The sequence below is a fragment of the Nesoenas mayeri genome, assembly GCF_963082525.1.
Source record: "Nesoenas mayeri genome assembly, chromosome: 3".
In the NCBI taxonomy this organism is placed as follows: domain Eukaryota; kingdom Metazoa; phylum Chordata; class Aves; order Columbiformes; family Columbidae; genus Nesoenas; species Nesoenas mayeri.
The window spans coordinates 85565580-85588727 of NC_137544.1; positions in this window are offsets into that span (position 1 = coordinate 85565580).

A 23148-nucleotide genomic window follows, 5' to 3' on the forward strand; every position below is an offset into this window, starting at 1 on the left:
TCTTTTATGCGTATTATTAGCTAACAGGCAAGGAAATTTTCTTTGTTGCTTTAGTGGCCACAGTGTGTCCCTACAGCCCTCATTACAAAGTGGTCTTGACCTACAGTAGCTCAGATACTAAAGACAGTAGGAATATGGACAATGGTGATGATGATGATGATAGTTCTAATGATAACTTTCAGTTGTGAGAGCAAACAGCGTCCTAACCAGTACTGACCATCAGACTCGATCCTGGTTTCAAAGGTTGGTCACAAATCCACATACAGAACCCACAGAGACTGGGTGACGGTGTAGCAGGCTTCCTGGTTTAACGCAAACTGTGGCCACTTGGCCAGCATCTGACATGTTCCGTTTCCATCTGTGCCCAAGTGATGCTCTGTCTCTTGCAGCAACATCCAGCTTTGCCATGGGGACTCCAAGTGCGAGAGACTTTCTCACCTCTTGCCATTTCAGCAGCTAATTGCACCCAGTCCTAAACTTAGCAGACTTCAGCTTTGAGAAACTAAATATTTTTCTGCCTTTACCTGTGAGATTAAAGAGCGTCATAGTTTCAAGTATCCTCCCCTCACCTTCATGTACACATTCAGACTCCAACTGAATTACCCATTTGCTTTCTCTCTAATTAGTTAAATGAACTACGCCCATCAGCCTCCCGTTTCCCAAACCACTGCTCTCTCCCCAGCTCTTTGCAGCCAACCCCAGCCCAGGGCAGGTGCTGATGGCAGGGAGAGGTGCCACGGCTGTGCCCTTCGGCTTCATCCTGCACTCCTGGTGCTGGGGTGCTCAGCACCCCACAGCCCCCATGGGCCTCTGCTCAGGCACAAGCACCCCTGACATGGATGCTGTCTGGTACAAGCCCCATGAGCGCTCACAGAAGTGATGTTCTGGGCCTTCCTGCTGCCTGGTTGCTCCTATTGCACCAAGGGAGCCACTAAGCACTTCTCTCCCTGTGGCCTCTCTCAGCTGTTAATTCCCGTTCCCGCAATTTTCGTGCAATTGTGTCTTCAGTCAGCCAGTAGTTTGTGTTTATATTGCTGGTGAATTCCAGTCTGCTTTTTCATGTGATTCATTCCTGTGAAATACATTTTACCAAAATCCCCCATGGGTTGGTAATTCCCCGCTAACACTTTGCGATGCCTTCTGGCCAGTTAATTCAGCAGATGACTTCTTGACTATTGTCTTTTAGACACTGTCTGCAACTGGAACAGAGTCAGTCCCCCAGGGCCTGAGTCTGCCTCTGATTTCTAAAGAGCAGGCTTCCTTTACCCAAAACAATTTTTTTTCCTTTTAATTGGAAATTGAATCTTGGAATTTAGTCTTTAATTGGAAATCTTTCTCAGCAGAAGACAGCATACACATGAGTGCCAAGGGGTTGGCAGGTTCCCACTGTACTTGTGTGCACCAGCCTCATGGATGTCCTTGCTGTCTGTCCTACAAAGAAGTCTTGAGTGGCCTGGAGGGCCCCCACAGGGCAGGGTAGGCAGGCCCAGGTGCTTTAGAGGGAAACCACATCGGCCTTTGTGCACAGTCTTTTTATCTATTTTCTGGAACTCTTAGGTCCAGAAACTATCTCGACTATTCAAAGGATCAATGCTACAGTTTTGCTTCTTATTTTAATAAAGTTCACAGAAAAATAGTATCTTTTTCCTGCTCAGGAACAAGTCTCAACCCCAGCAGAAAGGTGAACAGACCTTCAGTGGAATTCAGAAGGAAATCCTGGTTGAACAAAACCACTCAGAACTATCAAAAAGAGTAGTCAACAAGAAAGTGTTTATGTTTATGGATGACATTGTCTTTACCCACCTAAAGGAAGGGACAGACTAGAAATTACAGGAGTTGATTAAATCTTCTTATCCTGTATATTCAGAGTGGTGAATGCCAAAACCCTGCTGTCTTGATTTACACCAGGGGACTGATTAGCTTCCAGCCTCACAGGACCAAGGTGAGCACTGACTTTCTAGTCAGCATAGTCTTTTCTACCTGCTAGCATTTTAGAAGTCCAGTGAAGAAAGTGAAATACAGCTCCGTTGGGACATGGAGGTGAACATCACACACTATACCTTGCAATTTCAGAATTGGCAAGTGGTGAAGGCTCCCTTTGCTTCTGCCCATCATCTCCTTGAATGAGACTGCCCAACCACAGCATCACACTACAGCATAGGCATGGAGGATGCAGTGTACAAAGAATGAATACATAGCAAACGTGAGGGTATTTGGTGATAGTGGCATAACTGGTAGAAAAACAAAAGCAACAAAAAGCCATAACTGAACCAGAAGCTCTCTGGAGTGCACAGATAGATGCCTTTCAGTCCTGTGAGCAAGTGGACAGTGAATGGCAAATTAATAATCATTCGGTTATGTAAAACACACATTTCTGCAAGTTTCGCACCTGAAGACCTGCAGTCAATATCCTCCTCACAAGTCCAGTCACCAGTGACAAAACCCACTTTTTCCTCTGCCCATGACCTTACTTTGAGATATAAACTTGCAATCACATCAGTGTTCCTAAACATATGATGAATTAAAAGCAAACATCACAGACAGGAATACATCCTGTAATGCCTGGTTGTTGAAGAGATAAAGAAACCACTTTCTTTGCCAGTATCCCATGCATGTTGGAATCCAGTAATAATATGTTTTGATCTACCAGCCTGCTATATTGACATTCTGAAACAAAAAGTGTTTCCACTCAGCCAAAACCACATATCTTGGCAGTCTACATCCTGAAAGACAACTAAGACAGTCTAAAAACTTGGCAACAGTCCTGGCACGCTACACCTTAGGCTTAGCAAGTCAGTCACGCTATGCTGGCTCTGGTTTTACCATAATGCAATAAGACAATGAGAAATTCTCGAGTTTTGGTCGTCAACACATCATCTCTGCTGGCCTTCAAAAGCAAGGTAACGCCCTGAGCTAGGAAGTCATGCTCCTTCTTGTAATCCACTCCTGGTGAATGAACAGTGTTAAATGGAGAAAAGTACTTAGCGCTTACTGTAACTCCTTTTCTCTTATTTGCCTATTCACTATGGTAGGTGTTTTCTAAGACCCGAATAAAGAACGTAAGACTTGCACACCTCTATTTAAACATCAACCAACAAATTAAGATATCGGATATCAGATTCAGCCAGGGGTCCTGGAGGCAGATTTAGAGAAGTCTCTACCCTTGGTGAAAAGGCACTGCACTAGCATGTTTCTAGTGAGAAACTAGGCTGGAGGAGAGCAAAGGAGAGAAGATGCGGGAAACTTCAAGGTTTTAGGAGGGGATTAAGCAATTTCCAAACAGAAGGCAGTTGTCAAATATTAGTTCTTACAAATGGACTGTGATATCCAAATTAAAAAGTCATTGTCCTAGTTGCACAGAATGGGAACTAGTCACCTCTTGGGATAGGTTTACTAGTTCTAACACAATGCTAAAAGCACCAGAGCTATGTTAATTCGTGCCTCTTCAGGATCTTGCCTTATTCTGAAGAATGATGGCTGTGAAAACATGAAATCAGCTTTTGAGGGCTTGAGAAAATATAAAGAATCTACTGTAAAACTCCCATAACACAGTGAATCTCACCTCTTTCAGCTAAAACCAGTGCATAAACAGCGTATCGTATCAAAGAAATGGCGCTGGTTAATACTGGTAGATGTAAAAATTGGCTGTTTCACTAGAGATTAAAAAAAAATCAAGGCAGATCAGGGAACTGTGAGAAAAGAAGAGCATATGTAGCACGTATGTGGATAAATACAGTATATCAATGAAAAGTTGTAGGGTTTCTAGGAAATGAAGCTGTATGTAATTAATCTACTAGTGTTATCTGAAGGCAACAAATGCAAACAAATCAGATCACACTGATCTTGTCTAACTGGGTTTCTAAACGGCATTTCAAGTTGCTCATTCACAGAAGGCTCTTCAAGAAATTAATCTGATCTAGAAAACAAGATAGAGAGACTTCTCAGATCAATAAAGGCTGTTAAAAGTTAATGAATAACGGTGGGAATAATGTGGTGGCTGTAAAGATACTCGTCTTCTCACTGTCTTTTCTCCCACATCCAAAATATACCCAAATCTTCCAGCCCTCACTTGAAAATTTTCACCAGCCACAGTTTTTTTCATCTGTTTCTCCCTTTGAAAAACAAGAGTCTGTTTATAACTTGAGAAGATAGTACTGTAGATATTTTCCCTTTTCAGTGACAACTTCAGAGGGAAACGATGACACCACTGAAGATGGGAAGCAGTCGGAGTGCCTGTTCTGTTGGCAGAAGATCAAATGTTGTGCCTGTCTTGGCAAGAACTTGGCAAACAGTAACTCAGTGATCCTAATCTCAATAGGAGCAAGAGCTGTCGAACAAGCGACTGTATAATCGATTTGCAAATACTTAGAAGACATCAACAGGACTAAAAATGATCAGCATGGGTACCTGAAGAACAGACTCTCTGGCTTGGTGGATAAGCTGGAAGCATTAGATATAGATAATACTTGATTTCAGTAAGGTTTTTAGTAGCATCACACAATACTCGCAAAAGCCAGTTAATGGACATTGGTATAAACATAATGTGCCAAGCTAGTAGAAAAAAACACTTTGAAGGAACATTTCTCAGGAGTTACGTTTGCTCCTGCAAGGGCCTTTCCTGAGCACAGCTGTAATTAATACTCTGGTGAACAGTTTAGAGGACAGAGGAGAGTGGGCTGAAAGGTGACGCATCAAGGTTTTTAAAGAATTTTGGAGAATGGGACTAGAATTCAAACTGAATGTGAGGAATCAGAAAGAGCAAAACCCAAACAAGGATGACATTCAGTAATGACAGTGCACAGCACAATACTTGGGAAAGAAAAATCAAATGCACAAGTAAGCGTTTAGTCAAAAAGTGGGGCTGGCGTTGAAGCTGATTCTAAGCTGAATATTAAGTAATAATTTAACACTGTTAATTCATCTCTGCTATATTAAGGGCAGCATTATACATATCTCACAGGATATAATGATAGCTTTCTTCTCTTTGCTAGAAAAAATCTCAAATGCCATATTGTGTTTGGTCATAAAAGACATGGAGAAATTGGAAATAGAGAGTCTGGGTTACAGGATGTTGAAGTATTGACTATGAGAGAAGATTGGTCCTGCTTACTCTAGACATGGGCAGGTTTGGGGATGGTGATTAGGTAGTAATCTTCCAATGTATTGGTCTAAAGGTTATTTGAGAGAGGATTGCCATCAATTTCTCTCCAGAATCACTCAGCAAAAATAAGTAGAAATTTTATTTGCAAATCTTTATTTGCAGCAAAGAAGATTTAATTTGGATATTGGGAAAAAAAACCAACCTTTTTTATTGGAGTCCTGAACTAGCGGAATACACCAATTAGGGATGTTGGAAGTTTTCAGAAATCCGCTGGATAAACCCTTTTAGGGAATGCATAAATGCAGTTCATCCTCTTTTGGTGAAAGGACTTGACATAGATCTTCTCTAAGGGTTCTTCCAAACACCATCTTCCAAGTCTGCAATTTCATTTTTAAGTAGCGGATCTTTGTTTCTCAAGTTATATATATGTTCACCACTTTTTATTCACACTGAGATTGAGTCAACTTTACACACAGTAATAGCTGGCCCATATGTTGCATGCTTCACTAATTTCCACATGACTGTCACTATATTTGCTGTTCTCAGCTCAGCCAAATAGCATACAGACCATATATGCTCTACCAGTAAATTTTCTACCATCCACCAGTAAATGAGGAAATGAGTACAAAAGGTGATGATTCCACAGTATCTGCTGTCCGTGCTGTGATACTGCCCACAGGCATAACTGGCAATCCACCAAATGAACACAGTCCGTGTGGATCACTCTTACAAGGCATTCAGTACCTTTACAGTTCCAGGCACCCCTATAGAATCACATCCAGTTGCCAAGAAAATGTCTCTAAGCTTTGAAGATATTTTTTTTCAGTTACTGGGGGAAACAAAAATTAATTCATACATGTGAAGTTTTGACAATATTTTGTGACAACTGGTAAGAAACCTCTTGATATAGTGAGTGGCGTCTGTACAGAACAGCATATGCTGCATACAAATAGGAAACAGATGCCTTCTAAGTGAAAGGATTAATTTTAATCTCAGTCATTAAATGCTGACTTCTCTTCCCTCACAGAAATCTGTTCTTTAGGTTTTCATTTTCTTTTTTAAACTACACTATTTTTATTACTGAACACTGCAGAATATTTTGTGTTGTTCTTTTTGCCCCAAAGTAAATGTGAAGTTCTTGTTTAGTGAAAACATAACCTTAACATATAAAAACCCCTTCCTAAGATAGCACATTTACTTACCCTAATAATCATCCCTACACAGGCTGTATGTCAGCTACTGCCATCAATTTTTGTTCACTCAACACAGACTTCCTGTTTTTCTTCACAGTCCAGGTTTTGGGGAACAGACACAGAGGTAGAACCTGCAATATCTCTGCTTGTCCCATGTTAGGTCTTGTGACAAGTGCAACATCAGCTCATTCACAGATGGGGCCCCTAAACATTGGCTCCTGCTAGAAGGTGGCATCCAGAGAATTCAGTGCTGCCCTTACATGGAGCATACAGTAATGGAAAGAATAAAAAAAGTCTTGGAAGATTAAAGGAAAACATTTTGAAGTGTCTATGAGAGATAAATTGACATGAGTGCAAGAATAAGAGGATGCTGAAACAAAAGAAGGGCATAAAACCAGGCTAAAAATAACAATAAAGGTACCAGTAACGTATGGTAAGTTCATTTATTGCTCACCTGATTGTCCTACGGCAAGAATCTGTCACCAGAGAGTAGTATTAATAATGTCAGTCAGGCATGGCCCAATTCCTCTTTGATTCAATGTGCTATAGGAGACACGGAGAGCTGAAATCCCTTGCAATTTTCAGCTAAGAAAATCTAGTTAGTTTTTATCCAGATATGTTCAGATGTGAAATTCATGAGTTTAGGTGGAACACATCTGAAACTCAATGGTTTTTCATGGCATAAAGCCTTTCGTCTCATTTTGGCTAGACTTTCAATTTGGAGATTTTGTATTAATCCCAGGCTATAAACCAGGGCAACATTAGTGGGTGTGAACCTGCAGGAACCATCCAAACAGAAAATGTTTTTTCATGAAAACCCGAACTATCATATTTCGGGCAGCTCTGCTTTATTTCAACATTTTGGGGCTTAAGAGATTAGGCAGGTGGCTAAAAACCTGCTGGTCTCATGCTCCCTTGTCTGCAGCCACTTTCTAAAGGAGAGAAATTATGTTTGAATTCCAGTTCCATTGTGCACTGTTCAACACAGAGGCTGTTCGCCAATTCAGCAGTTGTGCAAATAGACTTCTGCCCATTAAAAGTCTGCAGAGATGTGCTACTCATGCCAAGTCCTGAATTAATCCAGTGATAAAATAGTAAGTGTCTTTATGGATATGGTTTGTGGTTTGGTTTTTTTTCCCACTTGAAAATGTCTGAAATAATTTTAATGTGTTAGGACATTCTGTCTCTGAATATAACATTTTAAGAAACGCACAGTGTGGGAATCTGCTATGTGTCCTACAGATATAGAGAAATCACTCAAAAAGGTGAGAAGATAAGCAGAGATGGCTTTGACCTGTCCTTATAGCCCCTGGATACAGTGCTGCTCTAGCAGTCCAAGTAAATCCTCCTAGGCACTGCAAGTTGCCATAAAACACCCCTTTTGCGAAGAGCAATGTTTCTGGACAGGAGTGCCACCACATGATTTTCCCACCTTCCAAAGGCAGCCCTGCTTCTGGTATGCTTTCCATGGCCAGGCCTGGGAGAGCTCATTAGATGATCCCTCCTTGCCATCTTAATTGCTGATCTGCAGTGCCATCCCTCTTCATTTCCAAAGCTATTAGATCCATTTTATGTATCTGTGTTCCCCTCAACCAAAGCACAAACCTGTACATTCTTCAGTTTCTGGGTAATACCACTGTGAAGGTATTTTGGCCCACTGCACATAACTGTATTGCAAAGCAATATGTAGATCTTATCAGATGACTGGGGTAAGACGAGTGCTGTCTTTCTGAACAGCCAATAATGGCAGAAATGTATCCCCATAGTAATCTGATTCTGTTTCTCATAGTGGACAAAGTATTCAATTATGTGCTGACTTAGATTTAAACATATTCTTCATGTAGGATACTAGAAAATAGTTTTATTTAGCATCTGTACCAATAACCTCTGAGAACTGAGAAACAGTAAAATGGGAGCAGAGATAAGAAATGGGTAGAAAATATATCAACAGGCTTACTCTCTTACTCAAATGTAAATATTTACATTTGTGGGATAAATACCTAATTGACATGACTAAGAAAAATGCTGGCTTTTTGTTGGGAGAATATCATTCACACACATGGTTCACAAAATGAAGAAATCTGGGAATATGATGGAAGAGATGTGAAAAACAAGGACTGGTGTAGAGGTCCAAGCTGAATATTAAATTACCGTCAGGCTGCCACAGTGGGGGAGACCTTGTAGCAGAGTAGATGATGGATACTCCTGTGTTTTGCTGGGCTTAGAGAGGGGACTGTACCCTGGGCAGAAAGGCAGCAACATTTCATTTCTGCAGTGACTGGAAGTTTATAGTCCTACTTAGTCTGTTTTAATGTGGTAGGTTCCTGATTATATTACATTATTTTGACTCAGCCAGGTGTTTGTCAATTCTGATCCCATAATGGCAACTTTTCTTAACCTGGAAATACCTTACACGAGATGACCAGCCTCAGCTGCTCCCTTTTAACTGGAAAAGCCTTGCAGATGCCTGATGCTACAGCTATGGACTAGTCCTGGCAATTTGTCATATGGCACAGTTTTGTTAAGAAATGTATTAAAATACTCATATACTAATGGTTATGATTTTTGTCCTCTAAACTTCATTTCCAAGGGCAAATCTTTAAGCTGTTGGTTGGGGTTGAATAGGTAGGAGAAGATCACCACAGGTCACCTGTTGGCAGTGCAGATCAGAGGTAGGGACCATCCGTCGCTGTGTCTGCACTTGTTCTTTCCAATGCTGAAAAGCTTTCTACAATGAATGGTGCCAGTGATACAATTAGTAAGAAATCTGGGGCTTGTATGGATGCAGGAGTACATGAACAAGCAAAGAAATTAAGAAGCAGTAAAAGAATAAGCAAAAGGGACTTCAGTGGTTGTACTTGTTTACCTTGGATCTCCTTTGGACTGTTCACCTTCTCTCTCTGAAATTATTTGGGTGAACTGGTGACTCCATAGTGTTTATTACTTTAATTACCAATGAACCATGCAGATGACGTTTACTGAATAATAAAGCTATAGACAGATGTACTCTGCAGGTCGTCATGCACAACTGTAAATTTGGGAAAAGAGCAAGATCTTACTTACCAAATTAATTGGGCACAGACCAGAAGGACTAAGGAATTTATAGCCAATGTTTTAATCCATTAAAAAAGAGAGATGTTTCTGATTTGTAAATTATTGGCTTAATTTAACTCATGTCAGCAGGAGCACCTTGGAGTCATCATTGCTTCCAGAGCTTGGCTTACTTGAGGGATGTCCAGAGGAGGAAGGAGTGGAAATCAGGAGGAAAACAGAACAAAGCACCCTAACCCTAACCCCTAACCCTAACCTAACCCTAACCTAACCCTAACCTAACCCTAACCTTAAACCTAACCCTAACCTTAAACCTAACCCTAACCTTAACCTAATCTTAACCTAACACTAACCCTGCTCCACACCAGCCAGCAAAGCCGGGCAGGTGCCAGGGAGGCAGCTGTGGGCCAGCTGTGCCCCATCTGGCCAGGCGGGATCAACACCAGCTCCTCCATGGGTTCCTGCTTGCATCGCTTCTTCCACGATGCATCAGGCTGGTGTCCAGAAGGAAAATTGCATTCCCGCTGTGCTGTCACCCTGTGACCGTGTGCTCCACACTGTGTGAGAGGACAGCAGCAAAGAGGAGCAGGGATTCAGCCCTTCTACCCACTTCCAGGAGAATGGTGCCAGGGAGAGGGCCCAGAGCAGATCCCTACAGTGGGACAACAATCTCCGCATCTGGGTTGTAGAGACGGCAGACTACGAATACTCAGACAGGAGGAGAACCAGTTCCCTGAGCTGTGACCGCAGTCACAAGGATGAGGCAGCTCCAAGACCTTCCAGCAGCATCTCCCAGTTTGCATCAGCACCTCCAGTGCCATCCAGCAGCAGCTCCCAGTCTGTTCCTGCCCCCAGAGCTGCTCAGGAGCAAACCCAGCCAAGGCAGAGAGGGCAGAGCAGATCCTTGTGCCAGGGCTATGATATCCACAGCTGGTTTGTGGAGATCATGGACTAGTATCAGTCAGCGAGAAGGACAAGGAGCTGAAGAACAAGCCCTCCATGGAGTCACTGAGCCCTAAGGGATGATGCAGCACCAGGGCCCTCCAATGGCAGCTCCCTGTGTCCTTCCACATGCAAAGCTGCTCAGGAGCAAACTTGGCTGGGGCAGAGGGAACAGAGCAGATCCCAGCAGCGGGGCTATGATCTCTGCAGCTGGTTTGTGGAGATCATGGACTGTGACCCCTCAGCACAGAGGAGGAGGAGGAGCAGGAAGGCTTCAGTGCCCTGGAGATACAGATCAGAATAGTCAGTGGTGACAGGGGCAGATTGCAGCCTGGATGAGGGAGGACACAGCGTCTGATGCCTGCGATGCTGGAGAGGACAAGGACGAAGAGTCCAGGAAGCACCAAAGCTGCCCCAGCAGGGACTGAGCTGCGCCAAGGGCAGCAGGAGCCAGTGCTGCCTCTGGCAGGAAGAGCTCAGAGAACCCTTCCAGAGCCATGGGCAGCTCTGCTGGCCCCCCTGCCCACAGGCCCCCCGAGGAAGAGCTGCAAACTGTGTCCCATGGCTGGGATCACTTCTCGGAAGCACTCACTGGGCACCAGCAGGCAGAAAAGCCAAAGCCACAATTAAAACCAAACTCTTGTTGGCCTCGTGTGTGTTGTTTACAGGGTGTTTGCTTCTCTGAGGGTTTTGAGGCAATTGGTGAAATCCCCATTCGGAGAAGTGTCTGTGATGGGGTTTTGAGAGCTGTGTGCTGTGTGTGCCCATCTTCCCGTCTCCTTCAATATGGAGTTGTAAGGAGCCATTGAAGGGGGAATGTTGTTTTTACAACCGATCTGGCACCTGACCGCAGCAGGGGGAGGACTGAGAGACATCAGACTATGAATCCTTAATGTAAAACAAAGTCTCTCTGAAATAATCCCAGAATCCAAACTGATTACTGTATTTAAAAAAATTAAGATAGGGAGAAGGGTAACCAAAGAGCCAGGAATCCATATTTCAAATAAATCAATAAGGTTAGAGGGTTGTTAGACTTAGATGACTGAGACAAGTAAACTGAGGCAGGTGTTGAGTAGTCTGTAAACCCTGCAGTACTCAACCAATGGAGAGGAGGGGAGGGAATTTGCAGCTGAGGTTTGGTGGGATATAAGCAGGGGGGTTTTGTCCTATTCTGTGTGCCTACCTTTGGGTAGAACACCCAGTCTTGCAAAATCGTTAATAAAATATGCTTTGCTGAGAGGTCCTGCCCGGGCTCCTACAGCAGGATTTAGCAGTGGAAGGGAGGCAGAACAAAAGGGTCCATGGGGTCAGAAAGCACATCAAACAGCTGGTATGTGGGGTCATGGGCACCAAACCCAGCTCGGGTCGGAACAAAGAGGGTCCACTCATGTTCAGGGCCCAAAGCACCATCTGTAGCATTTGCCCGTCCTTTTGAGTGCCCAGAGTCTTGTTCTTGGAGCCCAAATCCTCATGTTTAGGGTCCCAACATGTCTTTTATGACAGACGGCCTTTGTTTAGGGCCCACAGTTTCATTTTTAGGTGGAGCTCATTGCCTGGCAACAACCACCCAGAAGTCTATAGAGAGTCAGTGGATCCCCCATTAGCACTGAGTAGGTGAAACTGCCAAAAGCCCTAGAGACGCAGGCAACTACTGCCCAGCTCCCAGTTACAGAGAGAGGTTGCTTGATATGGCCATCTCTTTGCTGTACCCAGGTTTTACAAAGTACAAAGACTCTTGCAAGAAATGAACTTTGAACTAATCACTAGCAGAATTCATCTGTCTTCTCCCCTTCAACAAACAGCATCAGCTTTACTTGTGTAAGAGGAAAACAGAGCAGTAAGAACACAGCTGTGAGTGGCAATCCCAAGGTGCGAACAACTGCACAGCTGCAGAGCCGAGGGAGAAAGAGGGAGAGCAGGTGTCGCATGGGAGGGGTCTGTGCCATGTGACTCCACACTCTTAGTTTCTTTTTAAATTATTATTTTTTTAATCCCTCAGAGGCTGACATTTTCTAGACAGAAACCATTCTCTCTGTGCTGTGTTTAGAGTATAATACCAAATACGGGTCCGTTTGAATGCCCACAGGAACTCTTTCCATTGGCATCATTGCTCTTTGGTATCCTCTGTATTCTCATCCCATTGTCAGCTTCTTGCTGATACATATGTAAAAGAACTAATTATTGATACTTGTGGTGTGGCAAAATGGGATAGTAAATACCTAAGAAAGTAGTGCTCCTAACAGTAAGCAGCCTTTTCTGAAATTATATGTTCTGTGATTTTGAACCAATATAATAAGAGAACATCCTAGCTAACAAGACTGTCTTCACTAGCCAAAAGCATCGTGTCATTAATGGAGTTATATAATGTGAATAACCTTAAATGCAAAGAACTAAAACCCTTCCTTCATCCGGTAAGCTGCATGACACCAAACACAGAATTCAGGTCCTTTCCCCTTGGCAGAGGACTGACAAAAGCACTACGTTTTTCACAGCCACCTTTAATCCCAAGAGGCAGAGCTCAGGAAATACTGCAGGGGATCAATTCCCGGCTTACTTTGCTATTGCACTTTCCTCCAGTCACGGTTCATTGGGTCTCGCTGGGCACTCTCGGCTGCAGAGCTGCCCGGCATCATTATGCACCAAAAAACAACAAAGGGAGCTCAGTTGGCTTCAAAGGACGTGGGACCCATGGCCCAGGCTGAGGGGGGCTGACAAAGAGTGAGGAAAAGTCAGGCTCCAGTAACTTTTAATGACAGCTCTTGTTAGGGTTAAAAAAACAACTCAGCCATGGTGCTGTGATTGGATCTGAAGGGAAGCCCATTGCCCTGGCTGCTACAGGTCACAGCATTGTGAAGGAGGTCATTACCCTCAAAATTAATCATTCAGAGCTACAGCAACAGCCAGGTGATGCTAAGCTGAGATGCAAAACTTGCTGCTACCTGCCAGATTGGAGACTGATTACTGTCACTTCTGCCATCTCATCCCACTTGCAGGATCCCTCCTCGCCTATCAAACTACAGTTTTTTCCGAGTGAGAAAAAGCAAGTTGTTTCAGCAGGGTCCATATTTGCCTCTTCCCTATACGCCCTAATCAGCCCCTGGAGGGATACACTGACTAGTGCAGATGGACACTTTGAACAGTCCTAGATAGAAAAAGTCACAAATAAATTATCGTCCTTTTTTTTGGTTCAATTTCTTAGGTTTTTTTTGGCTTATAGAAAAGAAGATTTAACAATTTAGAAAGCTCTTACTGTCCTTTCCTGTTTTTACTGGAAATAAAAAATATTGAAGCAAAAATCAGCTGTCAACATTGGTAGCAATCAATGGAGGAGACTTCTTAAACCTTTGAAACTCACCAGAAATGCCATATACTTGGCCTTTTTGCTCATCAGTCCCACCTACGTGAGCCCTTGGACATCTTTCTGGCTTCAAGAGCATTGTGTCTGCCAACATCAGGGACAAAATCTGTTCCAGTCTTAGTATGTTAGCCACACCTTCTGTGATCCTCTACTGAGGATAAACTCCTCATCATTCACCTCTCAGTAACTTTCCTGTGTCAAGAATGGAGTATGTTCTCAGTAGGTGAGTGAGGCAAAGTGAAAATCCAGCTGTAGATACTTATTTTCTTCTCAGGAGTATTTATTTACTATGATTTGTGCCACAACAGCTCCTGAAAGCCCCAGTGGAGACATGGGCCCTGGGATGATATGGGCTGTCCATAAGTTACAGCTACACACCCCGCAAGTTTATAGTCTGAAATAAAAAGATAAACAACTCAGATGTTATTGCAGACAAAGAAACTCACATATCATTAAATTAAACAGTCCCAGTGGGAGAAAGATTTGCTTGGGTCTGTGGATAAGATCGGCAGAAATTCATCCCCTGAGAATATCAATATAAAATACAAGCTTAGAACAACATCAATTACCACATATTTAATAATTTAAATGACACATACTTAATCTGTGCCTCATTTAGCATCATAATAGCTCATCTATTTCAATGGCTGGATGACTTCTTGACTGGCTGCATTTCTGCTATACTGCTGGTAATATTCACAATGAGTGTTATCATCAATTCCTTTTGAATTCCTGTTTCTCAAGCACTTTCATTCTGTAAAACAGCTCTTTGTGGCAGTTATCTTGAACTTACAATAGCTTCACATCGAGAATTCTGAGGTATTACATGACTGTTATTTTAACATCATTTGTGTATTCAGTTGCACAGAATTATGAAATGTAATTTTGAGAAGGGGTTTAGAGAATTTATGTGTAAGACATTTCACAGTCATTAGTAACCTCAGAAAAGCCCCATTGGACCAACACAGGAAGGCAGAGAGAAACACTCCTATTTTTCTAGCGCTCTGGAGTGGTTTTCCCATTTGTTGACTCTAGACTTTTTTTCAAGCAAAACCTAGTTCCAGGAGCATGGGAAATCGCCCTAGATTTACATCCATACACTGCAGAGGAAAAAAAAAACCCTGATCCCACACAATAAATCATTTTCCATTTCATTTCAATATGCAATTGCGTGACAGCACGCTGGGGAGAATGGAAACATAATGGTATCGCAGCTGCGCATGGGCACACTAGCAAGAGGACAAACCCAAGACAATACTGAGTTCAGAAGTTCAGATCCAGCACAGGGTTATAGAAGCTGGATTACAACCTTTGCTGGACTCAAATCCTTGTAGCAACTACCCCCTTCCTCCCCTGCCCCCGCCCTGCCACACACACAGTACCTTGTGTACAATAGCAGTATTACTGAGGTGCTTAGAAATGACAGGCTTCAATTGTGACAATTTCTGCCCTTTCCTTGCTATTTTTGGTAACTGCTCAGAATAATGACGAACTTACTCTTTCCTTCCTAATAATGGGAATTGCAAAAGATTTGCATACCAGCCTTTCAATAATTTTCAGTCCTATTTTTTAGCATAATAGAAATGTAATGGCAATAGCATGATGCATTCATACATAATAATAGCTTTGCAGGAATAGAAAAATCCACAAAATGGACATAACCTCTCAGTGTACGTAGAGTAAAAACCTATTGGATTTTAATGCCTCAGGATGTGAAAAATCAACCTTTAACCCAGGGTGCTCATCAGATTTGGATGGAAGCACCACTCCTAACCCCGAATGGCTGCTGGGGTGGCTGGGAGAGGAGGGGAGGAGAAAAGAGCTGAGAAGAATGCGTGGGGTTGAGCACCTCCTGCAAACTTACCTTCACTGGCTGGCTAGCTGACCATCTCAAAAACACCACCTCAGCCAGGGTAAGGCTTTGTTGGGGTTTAAACACCACTAAGTGTAATTTTAGGGAATGGAGATTCCTGGTTATGATGCCTGCCCACCCTCTCTTCATCCATACTCAGCGATTCAGAGCAAGCGAAGCCATAACAGCAGCCTTCCCTGATTTTTGTTTTAATGGCTGTTCATGTGTTTCTTTGCTGGTTTAATTCAGAACAGTGTCCAGAGTAGGAAGAAGACATGGGAAGAGGGCAAGGGTCCCCTATGCATTTTCTCAAAATGTTCCTGCCTGCCACAGCTGAAACCACAGGGAATTTTGTGGGACTTCAGCAAAGGAACATTCCTGAAAGGAAAGGCAAAGGGATCCAGTGAAGGAATTTAGCAAAAAGGTAGTTTTGTTGCTGTGCCTTGCTGCTGGGCTCCTTGCTGACAGCAATCTAACAAAACTTCCAGAAGGCCAGAAGTCGTGTACTGAAGGGGTCTGTTGGCTTGTGTGGTCCCAGAGAGACCTAGTTGGTGCTGTAGGCAGCAGCTCTCTAATTTGTTTTTGTTTGCTGTTTTCTTGAAGAGAGAGGTACCCTTTTGCATCTGAGAAACTAAAATTAGGCTTGTAAATATGAATGTAAGCCCTTAAATAAAGGTTCCCAAAGATTTTAGTGGGATTTGGCAGTGCCTGGGCTATTACTGAATTCCTTATTGCAGGCAGCATCTCACTGCAATACAACCGTGTATTCTTAACACAATGGACTTCATAGCATCCATTAATTCCATCAGAGCCCAAGGAATGAGCCTAAGCCAGTTTCCACTGGACCTCTGTCTCACACGAGATATCTATCACAATCTGGCCAAAAGTACTGCAATAGTCACATCTCATTGTGATTCAGCAAAAGCAATCAAACAAGAGTTCCTGAAATTAAGCAGCTGAAATCTGCTTCCTTCAACACATCTTATACAACCTTTGTCTTCCTAAATCTAACTTTCTTTTCTCATCTTTAGGAATCACTAGAATTATAGCTCCCCTCTTCTAACCTACAGCCATTTCTCACTCTTTCAGTTAACTCACCATGACCTCATGCCATTCCAGCATCATTTTGCTACAAGCAAAATCCAAGTACCAATTCATATTGCTCCTCCTTGCCTAGATTTTCCTAAAATACTTACACAGTCATCTACAACAAACTAGGAAAACACTTGGAAAAACTATTTATTTCCAGAGAGGAAGGAAATAGCTTTTGTTGCCCTTTCAGTTATATTCACTGCTACAGTGATAGGGTCCCTGTAGGAGCCTGGGTAGATATGTTCTGCGGCAGGCTTATTGCATTGCCCATGGTTGCATTGAATTGTCCACTCAGAGGACCCTGGAACAAACAAAAATCATAATCCTGTCCTTCCATCTTCCTCAAACAATATCCGAGACTAGAAAAGAACACTCATTTGTCTTTTTAAAAATGATATTTTAATTACTCATGTCATGCCTCAGTAAAATGGCTAGCCTTTTGTTAAAATGGGGCTTAATTGCGTGACGGAGCCTTCATGGGACCCTCACACATAAAGCACTTTTCTTCAGACTTTCAAGACCTAAATTTGCAGTTGGCTCCTGACCAGCGCACTCGAGCAGATAGGCACGTAGGTAGCGGGCAGACCCCGTGTTGATGAAGTAATCATAGTTGACTGCCTCGCCTGTGCTATTCCACAAATATGCCCACAAACAAAAATTGGATATGCATGTTGGTTTCATTTTGAATTCATTCAAAAAAAATGCCCTTGGTATGTCAAAAGCATGGAGACACCTTCACGGACTGTTGGCTACGCCTCGGCAAAGCTTTACAACAGTCTGTTAGACAAAAAAGAGACTGATGCAGATACCTTAATAAGCATCCCATCTGTGAGGTCATCGGGATATTTCAAACAACTTTCAGCTCTCATTAGTTTAGCGGTTTCCACAAGCATGTCCTTATCTTTTGTAACTTTTGCAGCCAAACTTCCTGGGAAAGCCTCTGAGCTGGGTGACATTCTTACCCATGGGTCAGTTTGCAGTAATGAGCCACCAATTTATGTGTCCTTTGCACTCTCGGGCAGTATATGTTTATATTAACCTTTCATGTTGTGAATTTTTTCCTTTATCCGTGTAATTCTCTGGCTTCTACCATGCAAATCTCATTATTCCTAATAGGCTGCAATTAGGATCTCCAAGCTGTTGATCACAGCCATTCGGAACAGTGAAGGGCATTTTCCAAGAATAAATGCTTTTTCTGCTATCTTAATGATGGAATGTGTAACAGAGACTATGCCTGAAAAGTAATAGTGAATAATGGAGCTGCATGCTAATGGGAATTCTTATTATCTCTCTGGCTTTGTACCTTCAATTAACAGAGAAGGTATAGCATAGTCTATTGCTTCACATGAAACACGCTATGCATGACGTTGTACGAAAATGAGATTTAAGATTTTTCAAGTCTGCTAGCTCTGAATGGGTAAATTGGTGTTTATTACAATTTCTTACAGTTTTATGCACTTGAAAGAGATATAGCAGGTTCATCAGCACTTGCCTACATGCTAGGTCTTTATCGCACTAATGAGCCCCCCTTTACAGAGGATGTTATAATGCTATTTTCTTTTCTAAGAACTCCCATGTCTGTATTCAGAATTCGTTGGGCTGAAAAACACTGCTTCTTAAGGTGAAAGTGGGTAATATCCACAGTCCTTATTCAGGTCTTTTTTGGCTGCTGTTGTTTTCTCAGTTTTGTGCGAAGAACATGGGTAGAAAAGGAGAACTGGTGAAGCACTGATAGCAGATGGATGCAGCATGATGAAGTAAGAAGAGATGCCAAGGAATATTTATCTGCAGGGCCTTAAAAGATAACAAAACTTGGAATATAATTCAAAAAGCAAGGGCAGCCCCAGGAGTGAACCAAAAGTAGCAGTAAAATAGGGAAGAGATTTAAAAAAAAGGCCTGGATGGGAGTGGTGCAAATGAGGAGCAAATTGTCAAAGATTACCATACCTGAGGCTGGGCCAGGCAATGGTGAAGGTTAGGAAGGAGAGAGTAGGACAGGAGAGATTGATCTCACACTTGGAGGTACAAAACTATATTCTGATCACATTCTATATTCCAACTGCTTTCATTTTTCTTCTGCTGTAAATTGAACATAAGATTTCTTACCTTCATTTTTAACCTTCCTTTTCCAATGCTCTCTTGATGTGTACAATGGCCTTTTCAAAGCAAATAGAAAAGGTTCATGAGGCCACAAACGGCCTGAGTAAGGAGAGGAAAACTCTCCAGTCCAGACTTTCTCAGCTGCCCACTGTCTGCATGGACTCCTCTGTCTTCCTATAGATTCCCACCCAAATTAATAAAACCTGAAAAAAGTTAGGCAGCACCACTGAGATCATATTCACATCACCAGGAAGAGCCTTGAGTTTGAATGTAAATAGTCCTGTGCATTTGGTAACCATTTTCCTCATTTCCTTCTTGATGTCTACCTAACATACCTGTTTTACTCTGTATTACCTGTTTACAGTTTACAGTAGACACCAGCAATGGCTTTTCTGTTAGTATTTTCCATAACCACTCTTTCACATGGAGGTTTTTTTTGAACTGCACGAACAATCTGCTCTCCCAGGCAGACTGGCTTCTAGGTTTCTCCCTTTACTTTTTGTGCTCCCATATAAATCTTATAAAATATGATCTTTAAACACAACAGTAATCACATGCTTCATGATATTTATCTGTATTTTCCTGTGGGTTTTCATCTTTACAACTTGTGCGCTCAGATGGAGTCAGTATGGTCACTGTTCCATAAAATAGGAGTAGCTTATGCACATTTGAAAAAGGAATTTCAACAACAGTAAATCCCTTTCCTGTCAGACAAAAATGTTATTGTGGGTTAAACACTATGTTTTTCTTATGCAAACAATGCAATTCAGAACAGACAAATGAAATGTACTGTTGCACCAAAAAATGTGAGGTAAGGAAAAGAGGTTGAATAGCCAGTCCTAAGCAATGAGAACTAAATGCAAATAGTAGCTGATGCTTTCCAAAGGGCTTCTCCAGTAGTATTTGTATCAAAAAAGGCTGTATTTGCATATAAGACTGAAGATTTGTGTATGTTTTATGATCCTGAAGTATCGCACAAAAACCATTAATGAAACACAAAGATTTTGCTGTGAACGTCCCCCAAAGATGTCACTTTTCCTGTACTTTGTGATACGGGATATTAACTTTTGGAACTGACGGAAGTACAGGCATCTAGAAAGAGACCAAATTTAACCCAAATGTTCTAATCAGGTCTTGGTCTTCTCTTTTCAAAAGGCTTCATAGGAAGCCCCTTCAGAGGACTTGCAGTAAAAGCAGGAGGTAATGTTTTAGGCAGCTAAGATAGCAATATCTCTCGTGCTTATTTGAGCTGAAACATCTCAGACTGCTGATTCTCAGCATCATGGTAACTGTTCTGTAGAACCAGCTTAAGCAATACAATTTAGTGTTTTCAGTGACAAGTTAATGGCAGGTTGTCAATAACCAGTCCACTCATCCCAGTTATTTGGGAAGCAACTAATCTGTGAGACGTCCTTTCTCTCTGTTTCCTGGAAGCTCCCAGAGATGTGATAAAGGCAGCTCTGCTTCCAGGAGCCTGGTGTATCCTTGCACGCTGCCAGCCATCTCCATCTCTCCATCTATGAGGGCACACAAATGCTGCGTGGTTCTAAATCCACAAAGAATTGACCTCAAGATGCAGATATGTGGTTAGTGGTACAAAAACTTATGCAACTGCAAAAAGATGTAAAACAAGTATCAGGCTGAACAACAACTGCTGTCAGAAACCTGACTTTATGCTGTGTAAGATAAACAAAAGCAGTATTTATGGGTAATTATTAGGCCTCCTGTGCCTTTCATAGATTATTTACTCTGTTGTAGGTTTTTCAGTGGGGCAGACATAGCCTAGATCTCAATGCAGTAGCTTAAACATTGGTGTTTAGAGACATCTGAGATGTCTGAGATGTCCTGTGTGTCTCTGCCCCCAGGTGCCACCCAGAAGATTATGTGACTCTTGTAGTTCCTGTGTCATGTTTGTCTGTCCTGCACAGATGTCTCCTGTCCATATGTACAAGAAATTAATCATCCAAGAATGGACTTGCAAATTCCCAGAGCATCTAACAGCCAAAGAGTTTGCAGGGCAATACCCCACTGGCTCAGAGGCCTGCTCATAATCAGGCTATGAAAGTCATCACAACATGAAGAGACATCTCCTTCAGCAGGTGGTAGTCCAGTTCTGTCAGCAAACAAGGAGAGCGTGGAAAGAACGCTCAAAACAATTTGGTCACCATGAGTCCTGCCACAAGGCTGAGAAGGATCCCTGCCTATGCACCATCCCCTCCCCCTGGGAATGTCCCCGTTTGCAAACAGGGAACTGCATACAGTGCACGAAGTGATGGAGAACCTACCTCACACGGGGGTACACCTCTTCAGTGTCTTAACTCCAAAAGCACCTTTCCTCCCTCAGGAGGTCATCAAATGAAGGAGATACCAGGCTTGAATTAGTAGCATATCAGCTACTCCTCAGCAATTGCCTGTGGTTACATGGTCTTGCTCTGCAGTACCCATAGGAAATGCAGGGGATTTATCCCTCCCAGGAGCTGACGCAACACAGCACAGAGCAGTAGCATCATCATGACCTGTTATTTCTGGCTAGCTGACCTACCACCACAGTAACTTGTTTACCCACATAGACCTAATGGAAACCTAGCGCATGCTAAAATGCCACCATGAAAACAAGATACATTTTCATCAGGTTGTCATCAGACCGATTTTAATCATAATCTTTCAGGGCTAAACAATCCCTTCTTCTGAGGGGTCCAGATGGGATAAAAAGAATGCAAATAGCAGCCTAATCAGTGTGATAGAAAGGGAAGATGTGGGAGAGGAGCCTTGTTTTCTACTATTTGAAACCCAGCCAATGAGTAATTTAATCTGCAGCAACATGTATAGTACCAGTAGCTTGTAAATGAGATGATTAATATAAATTTTAAAACTTTTTTTTTTTTTTGAGATGTCAAGTTGCAGATAGTTTCCTGTAGGCAGGTGGAACACCACCTCTGGCAACAGCCTGATTGTCTGAAAGAATTAAGCATCAAATTTCTTTCAGCAAACTGTGTAAGTACGTGGCCAATTTCAGTAGATACAATCTCACTAATAATATTTCTTGCACTTTCTTTTATGCTGTTTTTCGTTAGATCTTTATATGGTTTTGGTTTGGAAATCAACTGAAATAGAGAGGTTTTAAAAATTATATTCCCTCTTTTCCAAATATTTACTTTTCTCCCCATATATGACTAAGCTTGTATTGCAATAACGCCGTGTGTTCTAAGCTGGAAAGGTGCTTCATGCTTAATAAGTAGGTGCTGATGGTTTTTTTTTCCTGCTCTCTATAAATAAATTCTTCATAAAGGGAGACAACAGGGGAAAAAAAACAACACAGAAAGGTAGGCTACAGTAAAGTATCTATGTAAGCTTCAGTCTTTCAGCCTGAATCCTCCATTTACGTTCAGCAGACTGAGAACAGTTATTTGAAATAATTCAAAATAAGGGACTCAAGAAGTGCCTTGCTCACCCTCCCCAGGCTGAAGCAGCTTCCACTGCACACAAACATGCTCTGGCACCCAGGTGAGAAGGACAAGGACACGAGGAACCCCAATGTCTTCCTGTTTCAGATTAGTGAGAGCGAACTATTGCCTGCATTTCCTGGGGACAAAGTGCCAAACCACAGGCCTGTGCAGCCACATGGGGGTGCTGGGCTGTGCTGGAGGAGCAGGGGCTGGCTGGTGGGATGGGGAGAGGGCAGCGCTGCTCCGCATGCAGGGTGGGCTCCTTGCTGCTCCCTTGCACAGAGGTGGCTCAGGAAAGCTTCTCCTCAAAACCAGTATGAGCCGTGGCTTTCTTCTCAGCTCACCTCAGTAGTATTTCACTTCCAAAGACCAACTGGTAAGGCTGGCTCTACAGGAGAAGGTAGAATCTTTAATCTATATTATTTTAACTGAGATCTTGGCATGGGAAAGCATGGTCTAAAAGTGTGATTTAAAGCCAACTGAAATCACCGGAGAGACTCCTGCTGGGTTCAGTGCACTTCGAATGAAGTATAATGAAAGATCTTCTGTCAACATATTAGAAACCATGGTTGAAAAATGCTGACAGAAACAGGCTGGCTTCATGCTGGACCAACACGAGGGCAGTGCAAGCTCTTAATGAAAAAACTACCTACAGACTTGTACTGTGTTAATATACTCTCCAGGTCAGTTTAAAGTGCCATTTGGAGAAAATTCAAGGGTTGCCAACAGCTTCTAGCATTATCCACATTTCTACAGATTCAAATGATAAATTGATATCTCTGTGTTATTAAATAAAATCAAATCAAGTTTTGTTCAAAAGACTAAAACATCTGTAAAATAAATTGAACTGTAGTGCTCTCATTATCTTTCATAGCTGTTCAAATCCCCCAGTCCTCTACATTTCCATGCAGTAGATATCCCACTTTTTAAACATTTGTTCCAGCACTAACTGCACTGATTTTATTAAGGTGATTCCATTTCTGCTGTGGTTGAAATTGCTGTGATGACTTTAC